This window comes from Ranitomeya imitator, chromosome 4 (assembly GCF_032444005.1).
Source record: "Ranitomeya imitator isolate aRanImi1 chromosome 4, aRanImi1.pri, whole genome shotgun sequence".
Lineage (NCBI taxonomy): Eukaryota > Metazoa > Chordata > Amphibia > Anura > Dendrobatidae > Ranitomeya > Ranitomeya imitator.
The window spans coordinates 683,343,681-683,354,177 of record NC_091285.1 but is presented as its reverse complement, the minus strand read 5'-3'; the positions used below and the strand labels follow the sequence as shown (position 1 = coordinate 683,354,177).

The 10,497-nt window shown below is 44.7% G+C and overlaps 1 non-coding gene across 1 annotated transcript; it reads right to left on the bottom strand.

The window, feature by feature from the left end:
• Nucleotides 1–4,701: 4,701 nt before the first annotated feature.
• On the bottom strand, nt 4,702–4,772 carry TRNAG-GCC (transfer RNA glycine (anticodon GCC)). The gene has a single exon. It is a non-coding gene; the product is annotated as a tRNA-Gly (tRNA).
• Nucleotides 4,773–10,497: the final 5,725 nt, after the last annotated feature.

Below are 10,497 nucleotides of genomic sequence, written 5' to 3'. Positions count from 1 at the left end.
CACCCATTAACGCAATGTGAATCTAGCCTTAGAAATGTCCTTATTTATTAAAGAAAAGCAGTTTTTTTCCAATGAAGCTAACATGAAATGATTCAGAAATACTCTCTATACATTGTTAATGTGGTAAATGACTATTCTAGCTGCAAATGTCTGGTTTGTAATAATAATAATCTTTATTTTTATATAGCGCTAACATATTCCACAGCGCTTTACAGTTTGCACACATTATCATCACTGTCCCCGTTGGGGCTCACAATCTAAATTCCCTATGCAATATCTTCATAGGTGTATAGAGGCCCATTTCCAGCAACCATCACTCCAGTGTTCTTATGGTGCTTTGTGTTTGCTAACTGTGTTAGAAGGCTAATGGCTGGTTAAAATACCTTTGAAAACCCTTGTGCAAGTATGTTAGCACAGCTGAAAAGAGTTTGGCTGATTAGAGAACCTATAAACCTGACCTTCCATGAGCTAGTTGAGAATCTGGAGCATTACATTTGTTGGTTCCATCAAACTCTCAAAATGGCCAGAAGAAAAGAACTTTCATGTGAAACTCGACAGTCTATTCTTGTTCTTAGAAATGAAGGCTATTACATGCGAGAAATTGCCAATAAACTGAAGATTTCCTACAACGGTGTGTCCTACTCCCTTCAGAGGAGAGCACAAACAGGCTCTAACCAGATTAGAAAGAGAAGTGGGAGGCCCCGCTGCACAACTGAGCAACAAGACAAGTACATTATAGTCTGTAGTCTGAGAAATCGACGTCTTACAGGTCCTCAAGTGGCAGCTTCATTAAATAGTACACGCAAAACGCCAGAGTCAATGTCTACAGTGAAGAGGCGAATCCGGGATGCTGGCCTTCAGGGCAGAGTGGCAAAGAAAAAGCCATATCTGAGACTGGTTAATAAAAGGAAAAGATTAAAATGGGCGCAAGAACACAGACATTGGACAGAGGAGGATCGGAAAAAAGTGTTATGGACAGACAAATCCAAGTTTGAGGTGTTTGGATCACACAGTAGAATCTTTGTGAGAAGCAGAACTGAAAAGATGCTGGAAGAGTGTGACGCCATCTGTCAAGCATGGTGGAGGTATTGTGAGGGTCTGGGGCTGCTTTGGTGCTGGTAAAGTGGGAGATTTGTACAAGGTAAAAGGGATTTTGAATAAGGAAGGCTATCACTCCATTTTGCCATGCCAGACCCTGTGGACAGCGCTTGATTGGAGCCAATTTCATCCTACAACAGGACAATGACCCAAAGCAAACTCCAAATTATTTAAGAACTATTTAGGGAAGAAGCAGCAGCTGGTATTATCTGTAATGGAGTGGCCAGCGCAGTCACCGGATCTCAGCCCCATTGAGCTGTTGTGGGAGCAGCATGACCGTATGGTCTTCTGGAAGCAAGGGGGGAAATCTCTCCAGATTACCGCAGCAAATTAACTGCTAGAATGCCAAAGGTCTGCAATGCTGGAATTGCTGCAAAGGGAGCAAAGATTGAAGGAGAAAATTATTATTTCATATAAAAATCTTTTTTTCGAACTTTGTTAATGTCTGGACTAGATTTCCAATTCAGTTGACAACTCATTGGATTAATAAAAGTATGAGTTCTCATGGAAAACACAAAATTGTCTTGGTGACCCGAAACTTTGGAATCATAGTGTAGGTACACTGTCTGTTTAAGGCTTCCACTGGTTTGTTATATATACTGTATATGCGTCATAAACCAGTGCAAACTAAAATTAAATATGGTCCTTCTGGCAAATACAGGAAACAAAACAAAAATGGTATACAGTCTGTTCATCTGCTGGAATCCACCTGCTAAGGATTACCAAATTACCAAAACATGGTTTAGCTTTCCTTATTAGGACACATAGTACTGGAGTTCCACTCTCCAGGCCTACCGAACACCTGATGCCTGAGAAGGCTGATTATTTACCTTGTGCACCCCACCCTGGAGTGGAGATATGATGAACAGCCTCCACCCACTCTTTAGTTATTCACTTAAAAGTCTAGCCCTTAAAATGTATAAATTAACCCCTCTCAGTACTTAGTGTGCTGGAGCAAACTTCTAGGTCTCAAATTAATGAAGCTAATAATCTCAGTGAAACGTATGTCCCCTCCAGTACTTTGCCAGTGACTTTGTCACACCATTAAATCTGAATTATTCTTTTTCCTCATCTACTAACAGGCTCGGACTGGCCCACCAGAGAACCGGAGGATTCTCCGGTGGGCCTAGGCACTGACACCTGCTGGCATACTGGCCAGCAGCTGCCTAGGGCTGCCACTGCTCCAGGGGCCCACAGCCAATGGCTATGGGGCCCCTGAGTCAAGGGGACCCGCCCTGTGCCAGCATAGCAGCAGTTGGAAACAGGATCCTGTCCCCGCTGCTAAAGCAAAATGAATATTCATGCTTCCCCACACCCCTATAGGCTTGGAGAGCCATGAATACCATTTCTCTTTAATAGCGGGCAGCATTAGCCGCAGGCTGCAGCTATAACACTGCCCGCATGTAAAGCCACACCGCACACACACAAATCACCGCACCACATACACACACACACAGGCACAGACACACAGAGCAGCACATCCCGGCATCCTGCTTCCTGTTTGAGACAGCCCAGCTGGATGACGTCATCACCCAGCACACTGTCTCAGACAGAAAGCTGCCGGTGAGGAAGAGGCTGCCGGGATGTGCTGCTGCTGGGAGGTGAGCTGTGCTGTGTGCCTGCGTGTGTGTATGTGGTGCAGTGATTTGTGTGTGTGAAAGAGTGATGCGGTCTGTGTGTGAAAGAGAGGGGTGGTGGGGAAGGCAATGATGCTGGTGATGGGCAATGATGGCGGTGGGGGAAACAATGATGGAGGTGATGGGCAATGATGGTGGGGAGGGGAGGCAATGATAGAGGTGATGGGCAATGATGGTGAGGGGAGGCAATGATGGAAGTGATGGGCAATGATGGTGAGGGGAGGCAATGATGGAGGTGATGGACAATGATGGTGGGGGGAGGCAATGATGGAAGTGATGGGCAAAGATGGTGGTGGGGGGAGGCAATGATGGTGGTGGGGGAGGCAATGATGGAGGTGATTATGGAGGTGATGAAATGGACAATGATGGTGGTGGGGGAGGCAATGATGGAGGTGGAATGGGCAGTGATGGGGGTGGTGGGGAACAATGATAGGGGTGGTGGGGGAGAAGGCAATGATGGAGGTGGTGATGAGGACAATGAAGGGGGTGGAGAGGGGCTGCATTACACTTTATGAGGGGGCTACATTATATTCTGTGGGGGACTGCATTATTCTCAGGGGACTACATTATATTCTGGGGGCTACATCATACTATATGAGAGGGCTACAGTATGCTCTGTGGTGTGGCTGCATTATTCTCTCAAGAGTATATTATATTCTTGGGGGCTAAATCATATTATATGAGGGGGACAGCATTATGCCCTATGAGGGGGCTACAGTATACTGTATGGGGGGCTGCATTATATTCTGTGGTGGGCTGCATTATACTATATGAGGGGGGCTGCATTATACCCTATGAGGGTGCTACATTATATTCTATGGTGGGGACTGCGTTATACCTGAGGGGGTTGCATTATATTTTGTGGGGTGCTGCATTATATTCTATGAGAAGGGACTGCATTATATTTTATGAACGGGGCTACATTATTTTATGAGGGGGGCTACATTATATTCTATGAGGAGGCCACCCCTCTGTGATTCTACCCCAACCCCTGCAACATAATTAAGACGTGTACTACCTTATATTATACCCTGATAATAGCGTGTTGTACTGCACAATTGGTGGTCTTGTATTTGTTTCTATGTAGCTACATAGTGGGCCCCAAGAATGATTTTCTCTGGTGGGCCGAAGGTGCTCCAGTCCGATGCTGTCTGCTACTCTTCACTGCTGTGCTCTCACACACTATCTGTACAGTTTTCCTCAGGGTTTCATGGTTTTCTCTTCCCCTCTCTGTAGCTAAGCAGCGAACTTTAATGTCCTCTCACCATCCAGATTCACTACATAATCGCTGCTTCATTCCCTGCTTCTGCTTTTATACAGGTTATGATAGGCTGCATGGCATTATGAGGAACCCAGAAAGTGATCCTTCCCTGGCTGATGCAATCTGTTAAAATTTGCAAACTAGCCAATTCCATTTTAGTTGATACAATCGATTAGAATTTCACGATTTGACTCAAATGAATTTTGCATTCAATTGATTCACTCCGAATGCAAAAAAGAGAAGCTTAGCGCATTCTGAGCTACATGATAAAAGACGAGTTCTAGAATAAATTGTATTACTCCAAGCTGTTAATCTGGTAGTGCTAGCATATAGTTTCTAACATTTATACTGTTGGTATCAAAATTCATGTGGAAAAGTAATTATCTGAGCAATGGAGAAAAAAATGTTGCTTTTGGGCTCTCTAAATTTTTATGGATTCTCCTCATTCCTTGAACATTCACATTAATGGTCCTGCAAGCTTCAACATTACAGTGGAAAAGTTAAAACCTTGGAATTCTCCATTAACTCACTCGGCTTTGCTATAGTGTTATACAAGGAAAGACCATTGAAAATGAAATAGGTGGCTATATGAAAATAACTCATAAATGGTCCTAATCTTTTTGTGATTATGTTTATGCAATATTTTCTAAAGTCTCCTTACTAAAACTATCAAAAATTTTAGAAAAAAAAAAAAAGAAAGCAACCTGCATTGGCCGGGAATCGAACCCGGGCCTCCCGCGTGGCAGGCGAGAATTCTACCACTGAACCACCAATGCTTGGATGTGTGTGATCTTTACGACATGTGCATATATATGGAAACAGGACTGTGAGGAGTTAGTATTTGGAGCGTTCAGAATTTGGCCAGGTACACACTACTGTATTTTCTGCCCAACTGAGATGCGACAAAACATAATTCTGCCCAATGTTACTCTATGCGCTGGTCAGAGGAAAAAAATAGCAGCATATCTGAGTTCAATCTGATTATTGGATCACACTCGACCGTGCAAACCAATGAGTCCATACAAATTATTGGATTGCACTCGGAAGACATCTGAATGCAGCCCGATTTCCGCTCACTAACACAATGATAAAGATATAGAAATTTTGTTCTCCATCTTCTCATCCAAGAGAATTGGATCTTACTAAGCTAACACTTTGATCACAGTTTGACCAGAGTGTCATTTGCATTATTGTCCCGATTTCCTCGGATAAGAGAATCTACGTCTGTCTGACTCCAAACTTTAACAGATTAACAACAGTACTGTCACAACTCTGCTTTCGAGTATTCCAGGACCTTAACACTAGGGGCACCCTAGCTCACCCTGATCTCCAGATTACTTCTGATGGTGAAGATGTCGGGGCCACATACCTTGAATTACCTTCTGAATCTGTCCTCAGTCTGTACCCTTCCCCAACCCAGGGAAGAGGGGAGTAGCAGAGTACCATAATACACCAACCAGACTAACAAGGTAATAGGAACAAGGATAATGAAAAATACCAATCATACAAATATACTCTCACAAACAATAGAGGAAAATACCGGGGAGTGGAGGATGGGGTAAAACCAAAGTGGGAGAAGGAGAGGAATTAGCACACACCCAAAACATAGCATTAGTCTCAGATAAATCCACCTTCTCAAATAATAACCACAAACCACTATCTCCTTACCATGCAGCAATGAAGATAGCTCTGTGTTGTGAATTCTGTGGCAGAGCTCCCTCCTGTGGTCACAAGTGGTACTTCGGCTGATTCTCTCTGGGAGCTTCCGTTTGTGGAGGAAAGTGGTACTGCGGCTTCTGAGTTTCCTCCCTCAGGTGATCTGGTGAGCTCGTTAGGTGCTTCTCTACTTACTCCACCTAATGCTTTGATCCATGCTTCCTGTCAATGTTCCAGTGTTGGACTTGTTTTTCCCTGGATCATTCCTGTGGCCTGCTGCTCTGCATAGCTAAGTTCTTCTTTGCTATTTGTTTGCTATTTTTTCTGTCCAGCTTGTCTTATTGTTTTGCTGGAAGGGTGTACCTCCGTGCCGTTAGTTCGGTACGGAGGGTCTTTTTGCCCCCTTTGCGTGGTTTTCTTTAGGGTTTTGTGTAGACCGCAAAGTTATCTTTCCTATCCTCGCTCTGTTAAGAAAGTCGGGCCTCACTTAGCTGAATCTATTTCATCCCTACGTTTGTCTTTTCATCTTAACTCACAGTCATTATATGTGGGGGGCTGCCTTTTCCTCTGGGGTATTTCTCTGAGGCAAGGTAGGCTTATTTTCTATCTTCAGGCTAGTTAGTTTCTCAGGCTGTGCCGAGTTGCATAGGCAGAGTTAGGCGCAATCCACGGCTGCCTCTAGTGTTGTTTGGAGAGGATTAGGGATTGCGGTCTGCAGAGTTCCCACGTCTCAGAGCTCGTTCTATGATTTTGGGTTATTGTCAGATCACTGTATGTGCTCTGACCTCCATGTCCATTGTGATTCTGAATTGCTTTTCATAACAGTACAGGAAGCCAAAAGTGCTAATGATTCTCAATAGAGGGAAAAAAGAAGTTCTGAGACCATTTTTTTTTCTTTGCACTGTGTTTTGTCTTTTTTTTCCCCTAGACATTCGGGTGGTTCAGGACACAGGTGTAGCAATGGACATTAAAGATCTGTCTTCATGTGTGGATCAGCTCACGGCAAGAGTTCAAAATATTCAAGATTTTATGGTTCAGAATTCTTTGCTAGAACCGAGAATTCCTATTCCAGATTTGTTTTTTGGAGATAGAACTAAATTTCTGAGTTTCAAAAATAATTGTAAACTATTTCTGGCTTTGAAACCTCGCTCCTCTGGTGACCCAGTTCAACAGGTTAGGATTGTCATTTCTTTTTTGCGCGGCGACCCTCAGGACTGGGCGTTTTCTCATGCGTCAGGAGATCCTGCATTGAGTAATATCGATGCGTTTTTCCTGGCGCTTGGGTTGCTGTACGATGAGCCTAATTCAGTGGATCAGGCAGAAAAAAATTTGCTGGCTCTTTGTCAGGCTCAGGATGAGATAGAGGTATATTGTCAGAAATTTAGAAAGTGGTCAGTGCTCACTCAATGGAATGAATCTGCGCTGGCAGCTATATTCAGAAAGGGCCTCTCTGAAGCCCTTAAGGATGTCATGGTGGGATTTCCTATGCCTGCTGGTTTGAATGAGTCTATGTCTTTGGCCATTCAGATCGGTCGACGCTTGCGTGAGCGTAAATCTGTGCACCATTTGGCGGTATTACCTGAGCTTAAACCTGAGCCTATGCATTGTGATAGGACCTTGACCAGAGTTGAACGGCAAGAACACAGACATCTGAATGGTCTGTGTTTCTACTGTGGTGATTCCACTCATGCTATCTCTGATTGTCCTAAGCGCACTAAGCGGTTTGCTAGGTCTGCCACCATTGGTACTGTACAGTCAAAATTTCTTCTGTCCGTTACCTTGATCTGCTCTTTGTCATCGTATTCTGTCATGGCATTTGTGGATACAGGCGCTGCCCTGAATTTGATGGACTTGGAATATGCTAAGCGTTGTGGGGTTTTCTTGGAGCCCTTGCAGTGTCCTATTCCATTGAGAGGAATTGATGCTACGCCTTTGGCCAAGAATAAGCCTCAATACTGGACCCAGCTGACCATGTGCATGGCTCCTGCACATCAGGAGGTTATTCGCTTTCTGGTGTTGCATAAGCTGCATGATGTGGTCGTGTTGGGGTTGCCATGGCTACAAGCCCATAATCCAGTATTAGATTGGAAATCCATGTCGGTGTCCAGCTGGGGTTGTCAGGGGGTACATGGTGATGTTCCATTTCTGTCAATTTCGTCATCCACCCCTTCTGAGGTTCCAGAGTTCTTGTCTGATTACCGGGATGTATTTGATGAGCCCAAGTCCGATACCCTACCTCCGCATAGGGATTGTGATTGTGCTATCAATTTGATTCCTGTTCCACTCAGCATGTCCACATGGACTTTTCCTCTCTGAACCCTGTTCACACAGGTAATATACAGATGATCAGGTTTTTAAATACATCAGATAGGGATTGCATACATCAGTTAGGACTGCTCTGATATGGGTATACCTTGACGTTTGGTGGAGCAGCTTAGTATACATTTTTTGCAAAAAACGTATCAACCAAATACCCTGTTTTTTACATCTTTTTACTAGCACTTCCAGATTACTGTTATTCTTTGAAACTGAGTGTTTTTGGTTCTACCATGCTCTTTTGTGTCTTCAATTTGATTCCTGGTAGTAAATTCCCAAAAGGTCGATTGTTTAATTTATCCGTACCTGAGCACACCGCTATGCGCAGTTATGTGAAGGAATCCCTGGAGATGGGGCATATTCGCCCGTCATCGTCGCCATTAGGAGCAGGGTTCTTTTTTGTAGCCAAGAAGGATGGTTCGCTGAGACCTTGTATTGATTACCGCCTTCTTAATAAGATCACGGTTAAATTTCAGTACCCCTTGCCATTGTTATCTGATCTGTTTGCTCGGATTAAGGGGGCTAGTTGGTTCACAAAGATAGATCTTCGTGGTGCGTATAATCTGGTGCGAATTAAGCAAGGCGATGAATGGAAAACTGCATTTAATACGCCCGAGGGTCATTTTGAGTATCTTGTGATGCCGTTCGGACTTGCCAATGCTCCATCAGTGTTTCAGTCCTTTATGCATGACATCTTCCGAGAGTACCTGGATAAATTCCTGATTGTGTACTTGGATGACATTTTGATCTTCTCGGATGATTGGGAGTCTCATGTGAAGCAGGTCAGAACGGTTTTTCAGGTCCTGCGTGCTAATTCTTTGTTTGTGAAGGGATCAAAGTGTCTCTTTGGTGTGCAGAAGGTTTCATTTTTGGGGTTCATCTTTTCCCCTTCTACTATCGAGATGGATCCTGTTAAGGTCCAAGCCATCCATGATTGGACTCAGCCGACATCTCTGAAAAGTCTGCAGAAGTTCCTGGGCTTTGCTAATTTTTATCGTTGCTTCATCTGCAATTTTTCTAGTATTGCTAAACCATTGACCGATTTGACCAAGAAGGGTGCTGATGTGGTCAATTGGTCTTCTGCTGCTGTGGAAGCTTTTCAAGAGTTGAAGCGTCGTTTTTCTTCTGCCCCTGTGTTGTGTCAACCAGATGTTTCTCTTCCGTTCCAGGTCGAGGTTGATGCTTCTGAGATTGGAGCAGGGGCTGTTTTGTCGCAGAGAGGTTCTGATTGCTCAGTGATGAAACCATGCGCTTTCTTTTCCAGGAAGTTTTCGCCTGCTGAGCGAAATTATGATGTGGGCAACCGAGAGTTGCTGGCCATGAAGTGGGCATTCGAGGAGTGGCGTCATTGGCTTGAAGGAGCTAAGCATCGCGTGGTGGTATTGACTGATCATAAGAACTTGACTTATCTCGAGTCTGCCAAGCGGTTGAATCCTAGACAGGCTCGTTGGTCGCTGTTTTTTGCCCGTTTTGACTTTGTGATTTCGTACCTTCCGGGCTCTAAAAATGTGAAGGCGGATGCTCTATCTAGGAGTTTTGTGCCCGACTCTCCGGGTTTGTCTGAGCCGGCGGGTATCCTCAAGGAAGGAGTAATTGTGTCTGCCATCTCCCCTGATTTGTGGCGGGTGTTGCAAAAATTTCAGGCTAATAAACCTGATCGTTGTCCAGCGGAGAAACTGTTTGTCCCTGATAGGTGGACGAATAAAGTTATCTCTGAGGTTCATTGTTCGGTGTTGGCTGGTCATCCTGGAATCTTTGGTACCAGAGAGTTGGTGGCTAGATCCTTTTGGTGGCCATCTCTGTCGCGGGATGTGCGTACTTTTGTGCAGTCCTGTGGGATTTGTGCTCGGGCTAAGCCCTGCTGTTCTCGTGCCAGTGGGTTGCTTTTGCCCTTGCCGGTCCCGAAGAGGCCTTGGACACATATCTCTATGGATTTTATTTCAGATCTTCCCGTTTCTCAAAAGATGTCAGTCATTTGGGTGATCTGTGATCGCTTTTCTAAGATGGTCCATCTGGTACCCTTGTCTAAATTGCCTTCCTCCTCTGATTTGGTGCCATTGTTCTTCCAGCATGTGGTTCGTTTACATGGCATTCCAGAGAATATCGTTTCTGACAGAGGTTCCCAGTTTGTTTCGAGGTTTTGGCGAGCCTTTTGTGGTAGGATGGGCATTGACTTGTCTTTTTCCTCGGCTTTCCATCCTCAGACTAATGGCCAGACCGAACGAACCAATCAGACCTTGGAAACATATCTGAGATGTTTTGTTTCTGCTGATCAGGATGACTGGGTGTCCTTTTTGCCTTTGGCTGAGTTCGCCCTTAATAACCGGGCCAGCTCGGCTACCTTGGTTTCGCCATTTTTCTGCAACTCTGGGTTCCATCCTCGTTTCTCTTCAGGACAGGTTGAGTCTTCGGACTGTCCTGGTGTGGATACTGTGGTGGACAGGTTGCAGCAGATTTGGACTCATGTAGTGGACAATTTGACCTTGTCCCAGGAGAGGGCTCAACGCTTTGCTAATCGCAGACGCTGTG